This window comes from Orcinus orca, chromosome 17, assembly GCF_937001465.1.
Source record: "Orcinus orca chromosome 17, mOrcOrc1.1, whole genome shotgun sequence".
Classification (NCBI taxonomy): domain Eukaryota; kingdom Metazoa; phylum Chordata; class Mammalia; order Artiodactyla; family Delphinidae; genus Orcinus; species Orcinus orca.
The window spans coordinates 22,221,644-22,247,597 of NC_064575.1; the positions used below are offsets into that span (position 1 = coordinate 22,221,644).

Below are 25,954 nucleotides of genomic sequence, written 5' to 3' on the forward strand. Positions count from 1 at the left end.
ATAAAAAACATTTTTCAGTTTTAATTATTGTAAAAAATTCAAATGCCAAGATTAGCCCCCTTTGCTGCCACCTGTTGTTCTACCAAGGAAATGACTCACTGGTAATACTTTTTTTTTTAACCTAAATTACTCATCAAAATCATTATTTCCAATATTAAGAAGAGATTCTCTAACAGTTGGGGAAACAGGTTTTCAAGTACTCACTCATGACCATGCAGAGATTTAGATTTTCCTCTTGGCATATGCAGTAGACATTTGAGAAGGTTGAATAGACAAAGAACAAAGAAAGCCTGATTCCTAAACAAGCTCATCATACCCAAAAGAGCTTGTAAGCTAGTCTTTGTAAAGTAAAAGTGTTTAATTTAATGGCAGCACTCTTAGCCCTGTAAGTAAAATTTAAATTCAAGATCTCCTTCCACCCCCTCAGTTGCTGTGTATTGGGCACATGGTTAAAAACTGGAAATACAGACATGAATGTAACATGGTCCCAGACTTTGAGCATTTCAGAATTTAAAAGAGAAGACAGATTATATTGAGAGAAGGAAGTCCCTTGTTCATGTCGATATAGGATGCATTGGTGAGGAATCAGATAATCAAGATAGGAGACATTGATGGCAATCCTGTTTTGAAGTAACAACAGTGGTGATAGAAATGGAGAAGATGCAATGAAAGAGATAATTTAAAGATTGAGACTTGGTGACTAAAAGGTTTGGGAGAAAGACCATTTTATGTTCAGAGTGAAGCAAGTTGGAAGGGGGTGTTGGCTGCCAGGAAAAATGGTTTTTTAGCTGTGTTTCACTTACCAGGAGATCCATAAAACTACTCAACTATCTGAAATATAACCACCTCCCAAAAAACAAACCATGATAATAAACAAATAAAAATCATACGGCAAACAGTTGAGTAGCTCCAAAATAGGTATGACAAAGGTATCTTAAATTAAGCTCTTACATTCTATCCATAGTAGGTTATTTTTGTCTCTGGCTAAGATGATATTAACTCTTATTTTAGAAACAATTTTAACTTAATTAAAATTTTAATGCATGGACGATGAGAAGCGGGAAATTAGGATGAGGAACAAGGTTGGGGAAATCATTTCTGGAGGCAGACATACTGGGAGCTGTAAGAGTCATGGCTGACAGTTTAACTTTCTAAATATTTTAGATTTCAGATTTTTAAAATTTCACCTAACTTCATGTTTCAATATCACCCTCTTGCCTTTCTCAGAATCTTTTACCATTCACCTTGGCCTTAGATTGATGCTTCAGCCAGGAGAGTTCACTTTGTGAATGTCCTGACTTGAGTTGGCAAGGGGTCTCCTGGGAAGAGTGCTGGGTTGACTGTTTCTTAGGTACTGGCCCATTGCATAATGGCCAACCACATCTTAACAACAACACAACAAAAATAATGCAAACATTTATCACTAAGTAGGTGCCGAGCACTGTTCTAAAGCTTTACATATCATTAATTTATTGGATCCTCCCCATTACCCTCGGAGGTAAATGCTATCCTTAAGCCTGCTGTACAGATAAGGAATAGAGCACAGAGATCACACAGATAAGGAGAGGTGGATCCAGGATGCAAATCCAGAAAGTCTGGGTCCAAAGCCCATGCTCTTACCCACTACACACTACGCACTACAGCTTCTTAATGATGACAGCTGGTAAAGAGCTTTTCCAAAGGGAATAGGATTATATTAGTCTCAAAGTATGCAAAGTGTAGACAGCTAAAGCTAAAGATACTATGTCAAGGCTGGTATTTTGTGTTCTAAACCATCCTTTCGCTTATGGTGAAAACAGTTTACACTATGTTTTTCTCACAGAATTGACTTACAGGTAGATATATTAATTCAATGAATTAATCTGTCTCAGTAAATAGACTATACATCTACATGCTAGTGCTATGTGTTGTTCTTGCCAAATGACTCCTCATAATTTTCAGGGTTAATAAATATTTTATTGAGCACCCTCTGCTCCCCAATTTCTGATTAACATGTTATATTTCTTTAGGTGGATTTCCACATACATTATAAATACTAAATTACTCTTTATATATATGGAGTACCATATGATAAAAATATGATAGAAATAAAAGGAATGCAAATCGGAACATATTAGTACACAGCATAAATTCATTGTTCCTTTAGTTTTTCCCTGCTAGATTATCTAAACTACAAAACCAATAATTGTTCATTTTATTTACTTATTTATTTATTTAATTTTTATTGGCATACAGTTGATTTACAATGCTGTATTAGTTTCAGGTGTACAGCAAAGTGAATCAGTTATACATATACACATTCTTCTTTTTTTTTTAGATTATTTTCCCATATAGGCCATTACAGAGTACTGAGTAGAGTTCCCTGTGCTATATAGCAGGTTCTTATTAGTTATCTATGATGACTGCTCATTTTAAAGAGGAAGCTAAAGCAAGATTTATTAAAAAGTAAACATCTTTTTCTCTTTTTTCTTCAATTTCTACTCATCTGAGTTATCTCGTATTAACAGCCTGGCCTATGAAAGACAGGGAAAGAAGAGTGGCCAGTGAAAAAACAAAAACAAAACACAAAATCAATCTAAACTGATACCAAAAAAGAAAAAAAAATTCTCCCAACATTTGTGACGTATCCACTCAACTAAAATTGTGTGTGTGAAAGTGCTCAGAGAGGGAATAAAGACATACACCCCACACATGCACACACCCACACTTATATTTCTCTTGTTTATCAGGAATATTCCCGATAGATTGCCTAGTGAAAATAGCAAGTCACCAAGTAATGTGTGCAGTATGATTCTATTTCCTTACACAGAAGCAAACCATTATGTACGTGCATTCTTGTATATATTCATATTTGTTTAAGCAAAGATAAAGGTGAGGTAGGATGCACCTTAGGCTTGTTGGCATTTGTTATCACAAAGAGTAGCATTGGAGAAAGGGAACAGAGAGGTGGGATGCAGGCAATAATTAGCTTTCCTTTGTATATCTTTGTACTACACAGCTTCATTTGCTACAGTAAGATTGTTTTACTCTTTAAAATAAAAAAAATATAATATAAAAGAAAGTTTAAAAAGGGGAAAATATCAAACAGCAACAAACACACTGCCTAATAGGTGTGTCTTCCCACAATTTTATTCATGTTCCCAGAAACATATAAACACATATGTAGGATTTATTTTATATAAAAACTGAATCATATTATACACTTTAATTTATAATTTGATTTTTGTATTGAACAGTACAACATACACATCCCATCAGGACAACAGAGACACCTCAAACTCATCCCTTTATTTATTTATTTATTCATTTATTATTTTATCAAAGTATAGTTGATTTACAATGTTGTGTTAATTTCTGCTGTACAGCAAAGTGATTCAGTTATACATATATATACATCCTTTAAAAAATATTCTTTTCCACTATGGTTTATCATAGGATATTGAATATGGTTCTGGGTGCTATATGGTGGGACCTTGTTTATCTATTCTATATATAATGATAGCTTACATCTGCACCTTTTAAATAGTCACACCATATTTCACAGTTCTTCCATCCATGGGTGTCATACTAGCTCTATATTACTAAAACCAGTGCTGCAATGCAGCTCCTGTACATATACATTTACTTCTGTGGAATAAATTCCAAAGTGACCTTCTTGGAACATAAGTCATAGTACGTTTAATTTTAATAAATTTTGCAAGATTAATTCCCAAAGACTGTACCAATCAACATTCTACCAACATTGGATGATACCATTTCTTGAAACTGTAGGCCAATTTAATGTGAATAAAATGGTATCTCACTATAGTCATAATTTACATATTTCTGACCACTTATACGATTAACCATCTTTTATTTGCTCATTTTCCGTTTTAATTCCTCTCTCATAAATAGTTTGGTAAATTATTTAAATTATTGAATTATTTCTCTTTTTCTTTTATAACACTGGTAAGAAATTAAATAAATACACTTTCTCATAGTCACAAATTTTTTTTCTAAATCATTAGTATTTAACTTTATGTTATTTTCTGACATGTGAAATATTTTGATTTTGGTGGTCAGATTTATTCTTTCATTATTTTGAGTATTCCAGAGTCCCTGACTTCTTGAGAGATCTCTCACATGCTAAGTTTACATAAATTTTTTCCTGAAATTTATTGTAATATTTAAATTCAGAAAACCATTTAAGGCATTCACTCATTTACAAATAAAGATAAATCAGCGTATTCTTGAAAATTTATAGTATTTAAGTTTATTGTTTTGAAGCTTTGTCTAGGAAGTCTAAAATAATTTTGAACTAACAGTAAAGATAATATTTTTCTTTTTTATGATTTACTGGAAACGGTTACAGTACTTCACCATTTATAGAATTTGCTATTGATTTTGGGTAACCTTTAACATGTTTAAGTAAGTTTTTTAAATTAAGGTAGTTTTAGGAATGAGTTTGCATTTTATCATATTCTTTTACAGCAGCTGTTGTTATAAGAATGTTTTTTTCCTTTTTAACTTAATGGTGCAATTAATTATGTTGACAGATTTTCACTTGTTGAACTACACCAATAATTTTAGTATAAAACTTAGTTATGAAACATTAAATATGCTACTAGCTTTGATTTGCTAATATTTAGAATTTTGTTTTGTTATTCTTTAGTGAAATTGGCCTATGGTTTTGTTTTTTGTATTATTTTTGTCGAATTTGGGATCAAGATTTTCCAACTTTATAAAATGAATTAGAGAAATTTCCATTTATTTTTAAACTACCTGAAATGGTTTAAATAACATAGGAATGATCTGATCTTTAAAGGTTAGAAAGAACTCAGCTGTTCAGTCTAGGCTTCTTGCCTTTTAAATTAGCAGATATTCAATTGTTTGATCTTTTGTATGATATTGATCTACTCAGATTTTCTTCTTGTGTCAAATTCAGGAGGTGAACATCATTTCCTCTGTGCTGCCCCATGTGGTAGCCACTAATTGTATGTGACTATTGAAATGTAAATTAATTGAAATTGAATAAATTTTAAAAGTTTAGTTCTCCAGTCTTATTAGCCACATTTCAAGTGCTCCACAACCACATAAGGGTAAAGGCTACCATGGGGATCATGCAAAGAGAGAATGTTTCCATAATTGCAGAAATTCTATTAGGCAGCACTGTTCTAGCTGTCTAAATATGTTGCTAGGAAGTTGTGTGTTATATTATCTTTAATACTTTTAATTGCTTATCTAAGCAATTGTAATACCTTATCCACATGTATATTCCTTAATATTACTCTCCTAAGATTTCTTATTTCCTTATTCAGTTTGCTTATCTATTTAAGTAGTCATAAAAAAACCTAGATTTTGCTTTTATTATTCTTTCAATATTTCCCTTCTATTCTATTTTAATTATTTTCACTACATATACTATTTATTATGATTAATTCCATTTTGATTTATTTTTTCCTTTTATTTTCTTAAGTTAAACGGTTCATTTATTTTCAGTGTTTCTGCACATTTATTCTGGTAACATAACAGTGGTTTTATTCCTTAAATTTTACTTTATCTTCTTTTCCATTACTTTTTTCTTCTCTTTATCTTACTTCACTTTTTTTGTCTTGGGGAAGTTTCTCTGTTCCCCTTTACCCTTATTAATTTAGAATTAGCTTCTGATTTGATTCCCTTCCAGTCTTTACCAATCAAAATTAGCGTTTTAGAATATTTTAGGAGTGTTGAATATTCTCTTCCCAAGATGTTTCACTTGCTGTGTCTTCACACTTCATGTAGAAATTAAACCGTTAGAAAATATTTAGTTTCCCACTTCCTTCCACCCTTGCTCCAAATCCTTAGTTAAAACAATTTAGAATTTTTAGTATCATGCTATTATGAGGCTGTCTCTTAAATTATGTCTTTTTATTTCAACAATTCTTTTAAAATACATTTTACAAAATTCCAATCATTCTGCCATCGTCAACATAGACTTAACTCTAGTGAACGATGATTTGGAAAGTGTGTCTTCTCTCTTTCTTTTGTAACTTTCTCTCTGAGAGCTGTAAAATTTTCTTTTTCTCCTTGCATTTCAGAAATGTTGCTATGATATGTCTAGATGTGTGTGTGTGTGTGTGTGTGTGTGTGTGTGTGTGTGTATTCATCAGTACTGCCTACGGCATGGTGAATTCTTTTGATCTGAATACTGTACAATTCAGGGTAGCTTCCTTCTTTTTTGGTAGCTTCCTTTAAAACAAATTTTTTGTCTAATGATCCATTTTCTATCTGTCCTCCACTGCCTTTCTGGACACTCTCATAACACTCTCATTAGATCTCCTGAATCTGTTCTGCATGTCTCATGTTCTCTCATTCATAAATTCCAGCTCTGTGGGCGTTAAGTTTTTGTTATGGCATATCACTTTCTCTTAATCCTTGAGAACCCTAAATAGCCAACTGGCATTTATCATTCTCTTATTTTTCATTTTTTAAATCCAACTTTTTTAAAAAGCAGAAACCATATTCATTTATTCTAAAAAGTATTTTGGGGGCTCTAATTTTATCTCCTTGAGGTCCCTTATTACTTTTGGCCCAAAGATTTTGTTCATCTTTTCTATTGGTTCTATTTCAGTGGAAGCTACCAGTTTTTGTTTTTCCAAATTGATTTTTCTTCTTAAGTAAACATTCTGTTGTTCTGCCTTAAATAATTTCTATTTCTTATTGTTGTTGTTTATCCATAGATGTCTTTCCCCTTTGTATCGTGAATCAGGCTGTTGCTTTTATATAGGTTGGGAAAATGGGGCTGCTTCTTTTCTTGTGACTGACTGCAAGGGGTATAAATTGTACCCCTCTGCTGACAGCTAGAAGGCATCTGCGTGAGCCTCTTAGGGTGGGCTTGCTACAGTCATTTGTTTCCCGATTGCCAGACTGGGGCTCTTCCACCCACTAGCGTGTAGTTCCACCAGTTCACTGCTTTCTAAGGGTTGGCAGTACTCAAAGACACACAGGCAGCAATGGGTTGGAAATGTGCCTGAGGTCCTGTAGAATTCTGTCAGGATGTCACTGTAGAATTCTAGAGAGAAAACGGAGAGAGAAAAAGAAGCCAGTTAAAGAAATGTTTTGAGATGTGGATTCTGTCTGGAAAACAGATAACTTGCAATTCAGTAAAAATAGTTAACTATGAAAGTTGTCTATAGCTCCAAGTTATATAGGTTTCAAAATTTATGAACACATAAAAGTATCAATTTACTATGCTTTAAACAATTTAACCCTCAACTTGTAAAAATATCTGTTTCCTGATGTGTAGAATAAGTCTGGAAAATGCTTAAAAAGAAGGATTAGGAATTGATCTTGAAGTGATTATGTAGGAAATTTATAATTTTAATGATTTGCTAGGCACAGTTCAGGAGATCTAGATTGGATGCAGTACATCTATTCACCATTTGTTGACCCTGAATAAGTCATTTAACCTCAACATAACTTAGCATTTCTCATCTAAAATATACAAAATATGAGCAGAATTTCAAGGATTAGCTGAGCTGACCCATGACCTACATAACATACTCTTGCAAAACAGCCTCAGAGATTTTTTTTTTGCCTCGGCTAAATTAAAAATCACAAGATCTCATGGTCCTTTGAAGTTTTGTTTTGTGAATAGCGAAAACCTGGGATGCTAAATCTGTGAATACCATGCGTACATGCCATAATGCTGGTCTCATTTTGAATTGTCAACATGTGTGTGACATGTGTGTGCAGAAACATGCATAATATGGGCCATGTGAGAATGTGATGCTAAGCATTGGACCTTATTAATAAAAATTACCAGAAGGTCAATATTGAGCCAAGAAAACATTATGAAAACACTTCAGGATAAAAACTCAAATTTAGGAAAATCCAATTCAAGCTTCGTCCTTTAGAAAAACACTACTGTACGGAGAATACTAAAGAGGGACAGAAATTAGGGCAAAGCTTAAAGAATCATAGATTGATGCATATAATGCTAGAATGTTTCCTACCCGATATTTTTTTCCTGAAATTCTCTATTAGCAGTTACTACCTACCTTTGAGTGATTTATTGGAGCTACTTAAATTTCCTACAAGCTGTCACAGCTGAGTAGACTAAGACGCTTCTGGGAGGTTAACTATGTCCCATTACATTGATTGCTTTTGTATCCAATTAGAACACCTCAGTCTGGCAAAGATATTGACAGAGATTACAGCGGGTGACAGCCATGCACCTAAAGGGGAGGGGTGTGTGTGTGTTTAGGAATGAGTGAGATACAAAGATTGGACCCTTGCTGAGCATTTTGCTAGAGATTTAGAAAACAGTATACTTTAGCCATTACTGACCATTACAAGCAAATATTTTGATTTTTCATACACAAAAAATGAAAACGATACATTGCTCTTTGCTCATCTCTGCTTTGCTGCCTTTCCACTGGGGGTCTGAGACCTTCATTTGCTGGCCCTTGGCTTTTCTATTCTGTGGGTAAAGGCTGTAAAGCCTGCAACTGTTTGTAGTTCAAGCCACGTTATATATTTTCTGCTCAGCAATACCGCCAAGAAATATGCCTTTCTCGGCTTGGTCCTTCTAATGGTATGCTGTGGCACACACATATCTGGCCTCTGACATCTGCAGTTATCACAGGTTGGTTTCTCATCTCTGCATTGCATTGCTGTCTTTTGAAAAAAAGAAAAAAAAAACTGTTTGCTTTGTGAGAATCAAGATTTTTAAAAAATTATTGCCATTAGCACCTTCCCATTATTATATTCACCGGCACGAGTCAACCTATTGCAACCAACCATTTAGAATCAAGGTGCTTTGGGTATTCTGTCTACCATCACTCACACACATCACCACACATACACTCTTATTCCTGAGAAATTAGATCTTTATCTGTTGCCTGACAACTTTATTCTGAAAGAAGCCCAAGTAATTGGATCAAGATATTTCTCAGCAGGGCTTCATTTATGTTTCTAAATATAGCGTGTTCACTGCCAATTTTTCCATAGGTTGCCTGCTCAGCTATGCTGGAAACAAAGAGAGATTTGGTGTTTAATAGAATATTCCTCTGTTATTTTCTTTTATGTGACTATATCTCTAACTCCTTTACCTTGGGATTTAGTTCAGCCCATATACACTACCAGTTGATCAACGATCATGTGTAAAGAGCCTTCTTAAGCCCTTCTAATAAAATGTGACACATGATAAATATTTCTTAGTAAATGAGTGTTGTATTTTGATTCTAATCAGTCCTGATTTATATTGAAATCAGTGCTGACAGCCTCATGGTTTATAATTTCATTTATCTCTTCCTTTGACTGTCAGTACAGCCTTATGTCAATTAGTTGAAAAGTGAAAGTTCTTTTTGTCTGTTAATTACTTTGTTTACATAGGACTAAAATACTAGTTTAACTGTTTTGTCACAGTTAAGTGATGTAAATTTTAGCAAGAATTTAATGTGGGGGCAGTAGCAGTGAACAATGAAGTTAAGTATTATGGTTAAAAATAAACATTTAAAAAATAAATATATAGATCTGTTTTGCTATAATGACTGAAAGGAAAAAAGATGGCAATTTCTTGAAACTCACAAAAAATGTATCATGTTTCTTTCAGTAGAGTCAGCTTAGGATGTCTGGCATTGCAGTGGAAGGCCTGACATTGCAGCTCAAACCTGTAATTCACTCCCTGTTCTGTCATGAGGTTGTGTGACTTTGCTGATTTTCAAATAGGCTGTATTATTTTTCACTTCTGTAAAAGGATGAAATTAGAACACTGCTTAACACCATACACAAAAATAAACTCAAAATGGATTAAAGACCAAATGTAAGGCCAGACACTATAAAACTGTTAGAAGAAAACATAGGAAGAACACTCTATGACATAAATCACAGCAAGATCCTTTTGGACCCACCTCCTAGAGAAATGGAAATAAAAACAAAAATAAACAAATGGGACTTAATGAAATGTAAAAGCTTTTGCACAGCAAAGAAAACCATAAACAAGACCAAAAGACAACCCTCAGAAGGGTAGAAAATAGTTGCAAATGAAGCAACTGACAAAGGATTAATCTCCAAAATTTACAAGCAGCTCATGCAGCTCAATATCAAAACAGTAAACAACCCATTCCAAAAATGGGCAGAAGACCTAAATAGACATTTCTTCAAAGAAGATATACAGATTGACAACAAACACATGAAAGAAGGCCCAGCATCATTAATTATTAGAGAAATGGAAATCAAAACTACAGTGAGATATAATCTCACACCAGTCAGAATGGCCATCATCAAAAAATCTACAAGCAATAAATGCTGGAGAGGGTGTGGAGAAAAGGGAATCCTCTTGCACTGTTGGTGGGACTGTAAATTGATACAGCCACTATGGGGAACAGTTAGGAGGTTCCTTAAAAAACTAAAAATAAAACTACCATATGACCCAGCAATCCCACTACTGGGCATATACCCTGAGTAAACCATAATTCAAAAAGAATCATGTACCAAAATGTTCATTGCAACTCTATTTACAATAGCCAGGACATAGAAGCAACCTAAGTGTCCATCAACAGATGAATGGATAAAGAAGATGTGGCACATATATACAGTGGAATATTACTCAGCCATAAAAAGAAATGAAATTGAGTTATTTGTAGTGAGGTGGATGGACCTAGAGTCTGTCATACAGAGTGAAATAAATTAGAAAGAGAAAAACAAATACCATATGGTAACACACACATATATATATGTATTATGGAATCTAAAAAAAAAAAATGGTCATGAAGAACCTAGGGGCAGGATGGGAATAAGAAGCTGATCTACTAGAGAATGGACTTGAGGACACGGGGAGGGGAAGGGTAAGCTGGGAAAAAGTGAGAGAGTGGCATGGACATGTATACACTACCAAATGTAAAATAGATATCTAGTGGGAAGCAGCCGCATAGCACAGGGAGATCAGCTTGGTTCACTGTGACCACCTAGAGGGGTGGGATAGGGAGGGTGGGAGAGAGGGAGATGCAAGAGGGAAGAAATATCGGGATAGATGTATATGTATAGCTGATTCACTTTGTTATAAAGCAGAAACTAACACACCATTGTAAAGCAATTATACTCCAATAAAGATGTTAAAAAAATTATATTAATACCATGACGTCTATTTGACTGAAATAACTATTATGAATTGTTTGAAAATAAATATAAGAAATTATTTTTTAAAGAAAAGAAAATACATTTTATCAGGTTCCTTTTATACATATTAATCTGAGTCTGTCTCTTATTACTAACACTTTAAAATTAAAAGGATTTTGTGTCTAAGAAGAAAAAGAACTAGTTTTTTTTTTTTTTTTTTTTTTTACGTGGGCCTCTCACTGTTGTGGCCTCTCCCGTTGCGGAGCACAGGCTCCGGACATGCAGCCTTAGTGGCCATGGCTCACGGGCCTAGCCGCTCCGCGTCATGTGGGATCTTTCCGGACCGGGGCACGAACCCGCGTCCCCTTCATCGGCAGGCGGACTCTCAACCACTGCGCCACCAGGGAAGCCCAAGAACTAGTTTTGAAATATATATTGGAGTGAATGTGATACAATGAGTAGACAAATCTGGAAGCCACCTATATATCTCGCTCTGATTTGCCTGAACAATATGCTACCTACAGGCAGGTGGGGGTCAGGGAAGGTCCTTCATGCTCTTGGCTGGAGAGGCTGAATTTCCCACAGGATTGGAGAAAAGGCTCTACTTTCCATGGATGCCAAGTTGGCTTGAATCTCAGACTGACTGGAGGTCAATTTTCTGTTTATCCACCATTTACCACGTAAGAAGGAAAAATAACAAAGTGGATGAGATTTTTCTACTCAAAAACACACCATGTGTCCCTCAGTGCCTGGGTACAAATTCCCTCTCTGTGGGTTGATGGAAGAAACAGGAGGCTGGGGCCTTCATATACAGACCCTAGACTTATAAGTTTTTCCAATAAAATTATTTTACCCATACTAAGTGACATAGTGGGATTCACTTTCCTTCTCAATGGTGAGTCATCCCAATCTATATCCTTTCTCTCTTCTTCTCCATACCCCATCCATCCTGTGTTTAGTCCTTGGACAGCTGAGGAAGTTTGTGATACTGAATAAGAAGAAAATTTCCAGGCCTTACAGGAGGCTTTGAAATGAGAGATCCAAGCTGGTCCATCTGTGTTGTTGTGGGCTGTCAAGGCCAGAGTTTTTCATTTTTCTCTGCATCTTCCTTTTCTAAACTCTACTTTTCTTTCTTTCCATAGGGACAGATGGTAAAAAGGACTTTAAATAATAATGATATGAACTACAATGGCAGAAGCATGTAATAGACACATTTCCCCCTATACCTCCCACTAAGTTCAGCTACAAGTCCTGGAAGATATATGTAAAACAAACAAAAAATTATTAAAGATGGGGAGAGAAAGGCCAACTAGAAAGCACAGTACCTGGGGAACAGCATGGTGGTGAGTTTCCTGGATTTTCTTTTTTCCACATATATCCTGGACTGGGTGATAGAAAAGCTAGCAACCCATAAATACTAACAGGAACAAACAGAAAAAAACAAAACAAACAAAAAAACAAACAAAGAAGCAAAAAAACAGCAAGAATAAAAACTTTCTCTCTCTGGCCAAAGGACCAGGCAAGGGGAAAGACAAGAAAATTTTAGAACATAACTGCATTATTCCAGCCGAACACCATGGAAAAATTTATGATCTCACACCCAACACACACAAGCAAAGGCTGACTGGCTTGCCCTGTGTAACAAGGCACTCTTCTTGCCAGGTTGGTGCCAGAAAAGACCAAATGGGGAGCTGTACATTCATCCCCACCATGCAGTAGTGAGCTCTCCCATCCCTGTTTCAGTGGAGAAGACATGGGGAGCCTGGAATTCCATCCCTACTTGGTAATAATGAGACATCCCTCTCTCTCCCTGTTGAGAGAGTATCAGAGGATTCTTAGTGACTAGTCAGGGTTTTCACCAACGTCCAATGATAACAAAGCCACATGACGCAACATCAGTGGAGGCCACACAGTGAGCAGTAACAAGGCACCCTACCCCTCCTATCTCCATGGTGGTGTCAAAACCAAGCAGGACCTTGTGGGACCCTCCCAGGTACAAAAGCCTTTCTAGATTTCTGTATATCTTTCTTTTCTTTTCTGCTTGAGCCTTTGTAGGGTCAGTATGACCAGATTTAAGCTAATAAATTTTGCAGGAGCTGCCCCAAACTGCTCAGCCTTTAAGGGACAAAGATAAAAACCTGTAACTAAAGTCTATGGGCAGGAGGGGCAGGCTCCTTGTCCAAATTCTGGAAGCTCCTCCTCCCTCATCTTAGCCTATAGCTGCTGTCTTTGATATTAACTCACCTAATCTTAGATTTTGGGGGGAGAAAATGTGCCAGAATTGCTGATGCATACAAGAACTCAAGGTTGCTGACTACATCTCTGGTGTCACACAGGTGGTGTCCAGACTTTCACAAGACATCAGGAGCCGAAGATTAACCACCAATACCACTTGCCCCATTTTTGCTTCTTTGTTCTGCCTCTCCCTTTAAAAGCCCTTTGGCTGCACCCCGTTGTTAAGATGGTTTTTAAGGAGATGGTTTTTAAGATGGTTTTAACTAGTCCACCATCTTCTTATTTAGCTGGCTTTCTTGAATACAGTGGCTTTCCTTGCCTCAGCACCTTGTCACTCAACTTATTGGCCTGTTGGCAGCAAGTAGTGGAACCTGGATTCTGTAACAAATTTTGGCAAGCCATCCAGGATCTGACCCTCTGGGGCCTCTGGGGCCTGCCTCGGTTCCCAACAAGCTAAGCAGTAGGCTACAGAGTTTCACCTGGGCAAACGAAACTGTAGCCATTATTATAAATAAAATAAAGGCAATTTCCTTTTGCTTTTAAACTAACCACAGTGATGCACAGTGGTTAAGAATATGAGTTCTGGTTTTACAGAGCTGAATCTATTACCTTGGTGACCTATAGCCAGTTATTTCCCTTCCCTGTGCCCACATTTTTTCATCTGTAAACTGGGAATAATGACAGTACCTACCTCTAAGGACTATTGCGAGGATTAAATGTGATAATCACTGTAATAGGTTTAGCAGAATGCCTTGCGTATTGTAAGCCCTCAACACATGTTGGCATAATTATTATTATTTTAAAGGAAATACAGAAAATTGTATTATGGTCATCATAAATAAGATCAACAGCTAAACCACATTTATTTAAACATAAAATCATTTTGAAAAACCTCAAGAAATAATGGAAGCTATTCCAGAAACACCTACAAATTTCATTTATAAATGTAATATCTCAAGAGCAACAGAGGGATTTAATGAGATCCTGATAAAGCCAAGCAGTGGCCTTGGTTATTCTCCATCATTTACCAGATAAAATGCTTTCTGAAATTTGCCAGTTAGGAAAAGAATCTAAGCTCAGATTTTTGCTAGACAATTTAGTTATCTCAAAAATGATTTCATAGAAAATAAATTCAATAATTGATGTATTTGAAAATTTATAAGGCAATCAATATACCACATCTTTGGCAGGGATTAGCTTAATTTCCTACAGTTGAAGTTTTCGGAGACTTGTTCTTAGACTAAAAGAGATATTTTGTCAAATTTACTGAAGAATATATTGTTAATAAATATTTTCAATTTTGAGTTTTCTCTATTGTCAACATTTCAGATTCAGTCTAATCCTACAGTTTTCTCTGGCCTCTTGGTATTTAGTCTACTAAATTGTAATAACAGCAAACAGATGCTTCCTGTCTACATCAGGTAAGGTTCAATCAGAAAAGCAGGGCCGTTAGGAGATACATACAGAGAAATTTATTCAATAAATTATCTTATGGGGGATGTTTAAGCAACTCCAAAATCCACTGGGTAATCCATCAAGAGAGCAGGCTAGAAGTCTTGGGCATAGGTGGAAGCTATTGTTAGACAGGGGGAATTTCTTCTCTCAGGAAACCCTCAGCCCTGATTGGATCAGGTCCAGCCAGATTATCGAGGATACCTTCCTCCCAATTGATTACAGACTTTAATCACTTCTACAAAATACCTTCACAGCAACACCTAGATTAGTATTTCAATAATTGGGGCCTGAAACCTGGCCAAGTTTCACATCAGAAATACCACCACAGTTGGACATCTAGACACATCTCCTTAACCCATACTTAAAATCCAAATAAATCCAGTAACAAAGTCATATTTCTACCTAACAGGATATAACTATTCTGTTTAAAAATGAAGATACTTTCCTTTTTTTCCCCAGAGTGTACAAAGTTCTTGGATGATGTTCACTCTTCTCCAATATGCGATAACTTATTGTGATACGAAATTGATACATTAATACATCTTATGTTGGATGATAGGGAATAAGGGAGAGAAGAGAACAAAAATATTTTGTTAATATAGGTGCAAACTTATTCAAAATAAAACAAGGAAGAAATACTTAGAACTATTACAGTCCTTATTTCTGCAACTGGTCAAATGATTGTAGCTATTATTTATAACTACTTTCTTCCACTACCCATTCCATATTCCCTTTGCCCTTAGCAACCATCACAGCTGGTCATGGTTCTTTGCCTTGTGGTGTGAACCAAATTGCCATGCCTAAAGTGTTGGACCATAAGTAGTCCTGCAAGAAATAGATTGTAGTTTTTCACTGATTTTAATCAGGTTATGGGAGTACTAAGAGATACCCTAAGGGATCTCCTGGATTCAAGACATCCTCTTTCTTGCCTCCATTGTGTAGTAGCAACTCAATTTCTCCTTGATAATCAGGGTCAATAACCCCAGCCAGTAGAATATTCTCTTTACTTGCCTGATGATTGAGAAGCATGAGGAGTCCTAAGTGGATGGGGTAGCAGTCTCACCATTCAGTACAATGTCATCAACATTGTGTCTCCTGACTGAAATATTTCTCTCTTTGGAACTAAGATCTCTAGACCATGAGAGCCTACACTTGAGGAGACAGGAAGCAAAAATTTTGCTAGTGGATCACTAGTGACAAAATAAGGGGAGTTACTCCCATTTCTATCCTTTAATTCCTGGACCCATGACTCTGGTTATGGGAGAAACAGCACCATGTATTGGGCACTGACTCAGGGCATATACATCCTCCTGGAGAACCTTGCTCCACCTCTGTAAGATATTGCAATCTAGCTGGCACGGTAACTGAGTCTTCAAAAGACCATTCCACCATTCTATCAAGCCAGCTGCTTCAAGATGATGGGGAATGTGGTAAGCCTAGTGAATTCAATGAGCATGCGCTCATTGCCACATTTATCTGTAAATTTCTTCACCAGAAGCAATGCTGCATTGAACATCAATATAGTGCATAAGATATCCTATAAGTCCACAGATAATAGTTTTGGCAGAAGTATTTCATGCAGAGAAGGCAAATCCATATCCAGAGTAAGTGTCTATTCCACTAAGAACAAAGCACCTTCCTTGATGGAAACATCCATTGTAATCAACCTCTCATTAGATAGCTGATTGATCATCTCAGGGAATGATTCCATATTGGGGAGGCAATATTGGTCTCTGCTGCTGGCAGGATGGGCACTCAGCCATGGATGTAGCCAGGCTGGCCCTGGTGAGTGGAATTACATGTTGATGAGCCTGTGCATAATCTCCATTCCTGCCTCCATAGCTACTTTGCTCATGAGGCCACTTGGCAGTGATAGGATTGGCTTGAGAAATGGGTAATTGATATCCACACAGTTCATCCTATATAACTGGTTATTAAAATCTTCTTCTGACAAGGTCATCCTTTTGTAAGGATTCACATGGGGCACAAGAATCCTCACCTACTTTGCCCATTCATAGGAGTCCACCCACATCCCTCTTTCCTATCCTCCTTGTTACCACTTTTTCCAATATGTTCCTTCCATGTCTCACTGGCCTCAGACCATTAAACTATATTGACTCATACATCTAACCATTTCCCATTCCAAGGAAATTGAACACCTAGGTGAGTTCTGCTTACTGGGAGGATTTCCCTTCACCAGTGTCTTTCAGGAATGTACCAGAAAAGAACTACAGTGCTGCAACTAAACATTTTCCAGTGGTGTCTGCATATTGTGCAGAACCACCTGTAATCCAGATCCAAATTTTCTCTTCCTCATTCAGTTGATATTAGGAAACTCCTCATGAGGTGGCAGGTGTATGCAGAGAGATAGAAGGTAATGTAATAGGAGTAGGGCCATAGGCAAGTGGGTCACCACCTCAGGTAACTTACTTGTGCCGTCAGGATCTGCTCCCGCCCAAAATTATACATACCACTTCTATTTGGTTCTGGAGCGCTACTATGCATGCCCAACTCTATGGCTTGGAAGGTCAGATAACAACCAGCTCATGATGGGCAGTTCAAACTGCCTGGTAACTTGGTGTCCCGTGGTCAAATATTCAGTCTTTTCTAAGGCCCAGTAGCAAACCAAAAGCTATTTCTCAAAAGTAGAGTAGTTACCTGCAGAAGAGAACAGAGCTTTACTCCAACATCTTAGCACTTTGTGTTGTGATTCACTTATAGGAGCCTGCCAAGACTCTAAACCGCATCCCTATTTGTCACTGACAATTTTAAGCATCATCAGAAACGCCAGATCATATGGTTCAAATGGCAAAGCAGCTTGCACAGCAGTCTAGGCCTGTTGCAGAGCCCTCTCTTTAGACCTCCTCAAAATTAGCAGCTCTTCAGGTGATTTGGTAAATGGGGCAGGATAGCATACCTGAAAGAGAAATGTGTTGTTCCCCAAATCCAAAGAGGTCCACTAGGCATTATGTCTCTTTTCTGGTTATAGGTGGGCCAGACAGAACAAGTTATTCTTCATCTTAGAAGGGATGTCTTGACCTGCCTCTCATTATTTTATCCTTAGAAACAGCTGAGATGCAAGACTTCTGAATTTTTGTGGGATATATTTCCTACCTTCTGAGACACAAACATCTAGAGTAGTTGCTACTTTCTGCTCACTAGATCCAATCAGCATAATATCATTAACATAAAAGACCAAGGTGATATTTTATGGAAAGAAAAAGTGATTAAAATCCCTGTGAAGTAAATTATGATACAAGGTTGAGAACTGATATACTCCTAGGTAAAGCAGTGAGGTGTATTGCTGACCTTTCCAACTGAAGGAAAACTACTATTACTGATGTTTACTGGCATATATAGTGAAAAAATTATTTTCTAGGTGAATAGCTGCATACGAAATACCAGTGGTGTGTTAATTTACTCAAGCAATGAAACAACATCTGGAACCACAGCTGCAATTGGAGTCCTTATCTGATTAAATTTATAATAATCCACTGTCATTCTCCAAGATCCATCTGTTTTGTGCACAGGCCAAATAGCTGAATTGAATGGGGATGTGGTGGGAAGTTAACATGCTTACAACTTTCATGTCTTCTAGGATTGTGGTACTGCTTTGGTTTACTATTTTCCTAGGTAGAGGCAGTTGTAGTGACTTCCACTTGATCTTTCCTTCCCTAATATCCCTTACTCAGAGGTCAGAGAAACAATGAAGAGTCTGCCAATTTCTAAACATGACTATTACAATTATTAATTCTGGAATAGAGAAATAATTACAGATGGGTAATGACACACACTGAGCCCACTGTGAGGTGGACTTGAGCTACAATCCCATTGAACATCTGATCTCCATTAATCTCTATTATGACTGGTAGAACAGTGACCTTTTTGGAATGTCCAGAAATTAATGTCAGTTTAGAGCCAGAGTTCAGTAATACCCCGCAAAGTGTGATGATTTCCCTTTCCCCAGTACAGTCACCTTGGTACATAGCCCTAGGTCCCTTTGGAGAAGGCTAGGAGAAAGATGAAAAATACTAATTTTTGGCAGATAGTGAGGTTCTTCTTCAAGGGAATCTATCCTCACCTTCATTAAAGGATTCTGGGAGAACTAGAACAAGAAATTTTACAATTTGTATGGAAACACAAAAGACCACAAATAGCCAAAGCAATCTTGAGAAAGAAAAACGGAGCTGGAAGAATCAGGCTCCCAGACTTCAGGCTATACTATAAAGCTACAGTAATCAAGAGAGTATGGCACAAAACCAGAAATATAGATCAATAAAACAGGATAGAAAGCCCAGAGATAAATCCACACACATACCATCAACTTATCTTTGACAAAGGAGGCAAGGATATACAATGGAGAAAAGATAGCCTGTTCAATAAGTGGTGCTGGGAAAACTGGACAGCTACATGTAAGAAAATGAACTTAGAACACTTCCTAACACTGTACATAAAACTAAACTCAAAATGGATTAAAGACCTAAATGTAAGGCCAGACACTATCAAACTCTGAGAGGAAAACATAAGGCAGAACACTCTCTGACATAAATCACAGCAAGATTCTTTTGGACCCACTTCCTAGAGAAATGGAAAAATAAAGATAAACAAATGAGACCTAGTGAAACTTAAAAGGTTTTACACAGCAAAGGAAACAATAAACAAGACCAAAAGACAACACTCAGAATGGGAGAAAATATTTGCAAATGAAGCAACTGAAAAAGAATTAACCTCCAAGATTTACAAGAAGCTCATACAGCTTAATAACAAAAAAAACCAAACAACCCAATCCAAAAATGGGCAGAAGACCTAAACAGACATTTCTCCAAAGAAGATATACAGATTGCCAACAAACACATGAAAGAATGCTCAACATCATTAATCATTAGAGAAATGCAAATCAAAACTACAATGAGATATCAACTCACACTGGTCAGAATGGCCATCATCAAAGAATCTAGAAACAATAAATGCTGGAGAAGGTGTGGAGAAAAGGGAACACTCTTGCACTGTTGGTGGGAATGTAAATTGATACAGCCACTATGGAGAACAGTTTGGAGGTTCCTTAACAAACTAAAAATAAAACTACCATATGACCCAACAATCCCACTACTGGGCATATACCCTGAGTAAACCATAATTCAAAAAGAGTCATGTACCAAAATGTTCATTGCAGCTCTATTTACAATAGCCAGGACATGGAAGCAACCTAAGTGTCCATCGACAGATGAATGGATAAAGAAGATGTGGCACATATATACAATGGAATATTTCTCAGCCATAAAAAGAAATGAAATTGAGTTATTTGTAGTGAAGTGGATGGACCTAGAGTCTGTCATACAGAGTGAAGTAAGTCAGAAAGAGAAAAACAAATACTGTATGCTAACACATATATATGGAATCCAAAAAAAAAAAAAGGTCATGAGGAACCTAGGGGTAAGAGGGGAATAAAGATACAGACCTACTAGAGAATGGACTTGAGGATATGGGGAGGGGGAAGGGTAAGCTGTAACTAAGTGAGAGAGTGTCATGGACATATATACACTACCAAACGTAAAATAGATAGCTAGTGGGAAGCAGCTGCATAGCACAGGGAGATCAGCTCTGTGCTTTGTGACCACCTAGAGATGTGGCATAGCGAGGGTGGGAGGGAGGGAGACGTAAGAGGGAAGAGATATGGGAACTTATATATATGTATAACTGATTCATTTTGTTATAAAGCAGAAATTAATACATCATTGTAAAGCAATTATACTCCAATAAAGTTGTTTAAAAAAATTAAAAACAAACAAACAAAAAACTAAGCATAGAACTACCATATGACCCAGCAGTCCTACTACTAGTCATATACCCTGAGAAAACCATAATTCAAAAATAAGCATGTACCACAATGTTCATTGCAGCACTATTTACATTAGCCAGGATATGGAAGCAACCTAAGTGTCTATCAATAGACGAATGGATAAAGAAGATGTGGCACATATATACAATGGAATATTACTCAGCCATAAAAAGAAATGAAATTGAGTTATTTGTAGTGAGATGGATGGACCTAGAGTCTGTCATTCAGAGTGAAGTAAGTCAGAAAGAGAAAAACATATACTGTATGCTGACACATGTATATAGAATCCAAAAAAAAAAAAAAAACGGTACTGATGAACCTAGTGGCAGGGCAGGAATAAAGATTCAGAGGTAGAGATCGGACTTGAGGATGCAGCACGGGAAGGGGAAGCTGGGACGAAGTGAGAAAGTAGCATTGACACATATACACTACCAAATGGATGGCTAGTGGGAAGCTGCTGCGTAGCACAGGGAGATAAACTTGATGCTTTATGATGACCTAGAAGGGTGGGATAGGGAGGGTGGGAGGGAGGCACAAAAGGGAGGGGATATGGAGATATATGTATACATATAGCTGATTCACTTTGTTGTACAGTAGAAACTAACAAAACATTGTAAGGCAATTATAATCCAGTAAGGATGTTAAAAAAAAAGCAAAAAACAAAAAATGGTTCTGGGACAGTAAACTAACTCAGTCTGGGAATTGATTGAGGTGTCATACCTCAATAACCTGATTTGGTAATTCAAGTTAAACTTCTGTTCACTAAAGGTCAATAGCCCTTCTATTTGTTTTTCCTCCCTGTGGACACCATGATTTACTAACTAATGCCATACATCTCTGTGAGTTAGCTTATTCTGCTTACTGCTTAGAATCTGCTATTACAGTAACAATTGTTAGCAGTTTCCTTTGTAATTCCTACTTACAAAGAGGAACAAATACAGAGCTCTCAAGGATGTTGGAGTTCCCCTCACAAATTTATTTCTTACAATGGTTGTAAAAGATTTCCTCTGGACCCTTCTAATTGGGTGATCAGGTCTTACATGATAAAGTCATTTGAGTATTCCAACTTCCCTAAGACTTTGGATACTTTCTTCTACAGTATACTAAGTCAGTCCTGACATTTCAACTTAATGTAGTATAGGACTCTTTTGGACCTATGTTTCAAACAATGAACCAAACAAGCAAGCCATTCTAGCCCATCAAGCTTAGTGATCACATATCAATAAATTCAGTCTGATCCAACCTTATATTCTTTCTGCCATGATCCACACTCTAAAGATCCATTTCTATAAATATACCCCAGATTTCTGAATATACAAGTTATAAAAATTATGCAGTTCTGCTGTGGGTCACACTTTTGTACTTTACTCTTTGGCATCTGCTGGGACTTCTAGTTAATAGGTCTAGAAGCAGAGAGGGGATGTAGATCTGGAAGTAGAAAGGGCTGATGGAGCTAGATACTAAGGCAAATGAACAGTACCTTGCAAGACAAGTACAAAGTTCTTCAGATAAAACAGGGCTAACTCCCTTAGGCAGGGGTGGGATGGCAGTTTCTACTAGCAAAGAAAACATGACAAAATTCAAGGGTTCAATGTCCCCAGCTTCACTGGAATCCATCTATCTATCCTTATTCCAATTTTCAGAATCATATTTCTTTCCAATGTTTGCCCTTATTTTAACAGTAGACACATTGTGAGGTTGGAAATTCCAGCTGTGTTGTAATTCAGCCACTTACGGGTTGAGACTCTGGGTTTAATTTTCAGACATCTCAGCTCTGTAACTATGGAAGATAGAGGTCTATTTTCATATAAAGAGGATTTTGAGTCACTTATGCAGAACCTGAGCTGGGAATTTGAAGGTCTGAGCTAATTCTCTTTTTTTCCCTACTTTCTCCAGCACAGTTAGGAGCAACTGGCTATTCCCATTATACTCCTCAGTTTGACTGAAATGTTCTAAGGTGACAAATATATATGAATGACTCATAACCTCTCCCTTTATATATATTTGATTAGAACTATCCAATGGTGATATTTTCCATATCTCTTTTGCATATCATGCAATGGATTTGTCATGTCTTTTTTATCACTGATAGAAAAAATCTTTAAATCGAATCAGATGACAGAACCAATTCCAGAAACCCCATAAACTGTTCAGAAAAATTATCTTTATGATTGTGTTCCTCTAGAACAACTTCTGATACCAAAATATGTTTCAATTTAGATTATCAGGTTAATCCAAAGAAACAGAACCAGTAGGAGATACATATGATATTTTTTGCAAGGAATTGATTTACATGATCAGGGAAACTGGTTAGCTTAGTCTAAAATCATTAGAGCAGGTCATCAGGAAGGGCAGGCTGGAACTCTCGAGTATGGGTGACAGTTTCTGGCCACAGGTTAAATTTTCTTCTTCCTCAGAGAAGCCTCAGACTTGCTCTTAAGGCCTTTCAATTGGTTGAATCAGGCCCAGCAAAATTATTTGTTAATAATCTCCCTTATTAAAGTCAACTGACTATGGGGTTTACTTATATCTACAAAATACCTTCATGGCAACACCTAAATTAGTATTTAATTGACTAAGCAGGAGCTATAGCTTAACCAACACCTTAAAAATTCCATCACTTTTCACATCAGAAAACATCAACATTATTGAAAAATGGGCTATATGTGTCCCATAAGTCATCACCGTCTCTTCTGTTATAAAAATTTTCCTTTAACTTCTTAATAGCACAAACTTTTATGTACAAAATAAGCTACAGGGATATATTGTACAACATGGGGAATATAGCCAATATTTTAAAATAACTATAAATGGAGTATAACTTTTAAAAATTGTGAATCACCATATTGTACACCTATAACTTATACGATGTTGTACATCAACAATACTTGGATAAAACATTTAAAATAATTTCCTTTATTTCTTAAAGAAATTACCCTAGATCTCCACATATTAATGTATTTAATTCAAGAGAACATAGCATGGTCACTTTGAATATCAATAGTAGAATTACTATACCAACATTTTTACATCTGTTAGATATTATGTTAGATGTAAGTTAAAAGTATTTTACATATTATGTACCCATCTAAATTTATTACTTTAATTTGTAAAAAACATTGTAAAGATTAGAATATAATGTTAAATGAAACAAAGAAGGATACAAAGTAGACTAAATACAATTATATTTGTGTATGAGGTAGGTGAATTAAGAGGCAGAATTTAAGACATTCTGTCCATATCTTCTGTGTGTGGACAGAGAGCTGTGAATAATCTGAGGGCTGATTTTTAATGATTTTAATTTAATCACTTGAACAGTTTTCTTTATTCATGAAATTGTAAGCCACCCTGGCACCCATTGCTCCAGAGCAGGTTGAAACAGGACATTCTGTGGCCTCAAAAGATGGCAGTACCACCTGGTACCAGGAGCAGTCCTTGTGGGATGAAGTGAACCAATTTACACAGGTACATCTTGGGAGGAAAGAAAATACAAACCTGACCTTTTCTTCTAGAAAAATAGTTCTGATAGATTAAGGTGGTCTGGATCAGGTCTCTTGAAAGAAAGGAGTCAAAGACTCCAAAGAGAAATTCACCTACAGCAAAGAGAAGGGTTCATCTGGGCTGGTGACTGGAGCTTAACACAAGGACTGATGTAATTTTAGACAGTGGCTGGTTCTGCCGCAACATGAAAGAGCGAATAGAAAGCTAAGTCAATGGAGCTCCCTGGCAGACCTGGGAAATATTTATTGGAGCAGCTGTAGTTTCAGAGCCTCAGGGTTTGGCAACAGTGTATCCTTTAAAAAATAATCTGAGGCTATGCTCTTGTGCCAAAAGCACTTTCTTGTTATAGGTAATACTTATCATTTTAACTGTGATAATTCTCACAAGTATAACATAACATGAAGCACATATAACCATAGACACATAACCATAGATACGTAAGTAGTCATGTGAATTTCATGTACAATTAACCCTCTAGGCAGTTGAAATTAACTTTGAAATTAACTTTCCATGCCCACTCAAGTTTTCGTCACAGTCATCCAAAGTTACAGAAGCATATAATACTGGTTACACTAAAAAATAAATGTATGCATAGAAGAAAAGGAAAAGGTTATAACAGTATATACCAGGGGATTTTGTTCAAGACAGTGGAATAGAAGGATGTGCTCTCACTCTTTCTTGCAAGGGCACCAGAATCACAACTAACTGCTGAACAATCATCAACAGGAAGACACCGAAACTCACCAAAAGAGATAGCCCACATCCAAAGACAAAGGAGAACCCACAATGAGACAGTAGGAGGGACATAATCACAATAAAATCTAATCCCATAACTGCTGGGTGGGTGACTCACAAACTGGAGAACACTTATACCACAGAAGTCCACCTACTGGAGTGAAGATTCTGAGCCCCACATCAAGTTTCCCAACCTGAGGGCAAGGAAACGGGAGGAGGAATTCCTAGAGAATCAGACTTTGAAGGCTAGCGGGATTTGATTGCAGGACTTTGACAGGATTAGGGGAAACAGAGGCTCCACTCTTGGAGGGCACACACAAAGTAGTGTGTGCATCAGGACCCAGGGGAAGGAGCAGTGACCCCACAGGAGACTGAACCAGACTTACCTGCTAGTGTTGGAGGGTCTCCTGCAGAGGCGGGGGGTGACTGTGTCTCACTGTGAGGACAAGGACACTGGCAGGAGAAGTTCTGGGAAGAACTCCTTGGCATGAGCCCTCCCAGAGTCCACTATTGACCGCACCAAAGAGATTGGGTAGGATCCAGTGTTGGGTCACCTGGGGCCAAAAACCAACAGGGAGAGAACACAGCCCCACCCATCAGCAGACAAGCAGATTAAGATTTTACTGAGTTCTGCCAACTAGAGCAACAGCCATCTCTACCCACAACAAGCTCCTCCTATCAGGAAACTTGCACAAGCCTCTTAGATAGCCTCATCCACCAGAGGACAGACAGCAGAAGCAAGAAGAACTACAATCCTGCAGCCTGTGGAACAAACACCACATTCACAGAAAGATAGACAAGATGAAAAGGCAGAGGGCTATGTACCAGATGAAGGAACAAGATAAAACCCCAGAAAAACAACTAAATGAAGTGGAGATAGCAACCTTCCAGAAAAAGAATTCAGAATAATGATAGTGATGATGATCCAGGAGCTTGGAAAAAGAATGGAGACAGAGATTGAGAGGATGCAAGAAATGTTTAACAAAGACCTAGAAAAATTAAAGAACAAACAAAGAGATGAACAATACAATAACTGAAATGAAAAATACACTAGAAGGAATTAGTAGCAGAACAACTGAGGCAGAAGAACGGATAAGTGACCTGGAAGAC

The 25,954-nt window shown here is 37.0% G+C and overlaps 2 long non-coding RNA genes across 2 annotated transcripts in view; one reads left to right on the plus strand and one right to left on the minus strand.

The window, feature by feature from the left end:
- Positions 1 to 25,954, plus strand: part of LOC117203798 (uncharacterized) — a 153,078-nt gene that overhangs the window by 88,728 nt on the left and 38,396 nt on the right. The gene's annotated exons all lie outside the window — the stretch shown is intronic.
- On the minus strand, positions 167 to 25,718 carry LOC125961581 (uncharacterized). The gene is made up of 2 exons (XR_007472452.1): positions 25,231 to 25,718; positions 167 to 7,030 (listed from the first exon to the last, which is right to left on the minus strand). It is a non-coding gene; the product is annotated as an uncharacterized LOC125961581 (long non-coding RNA).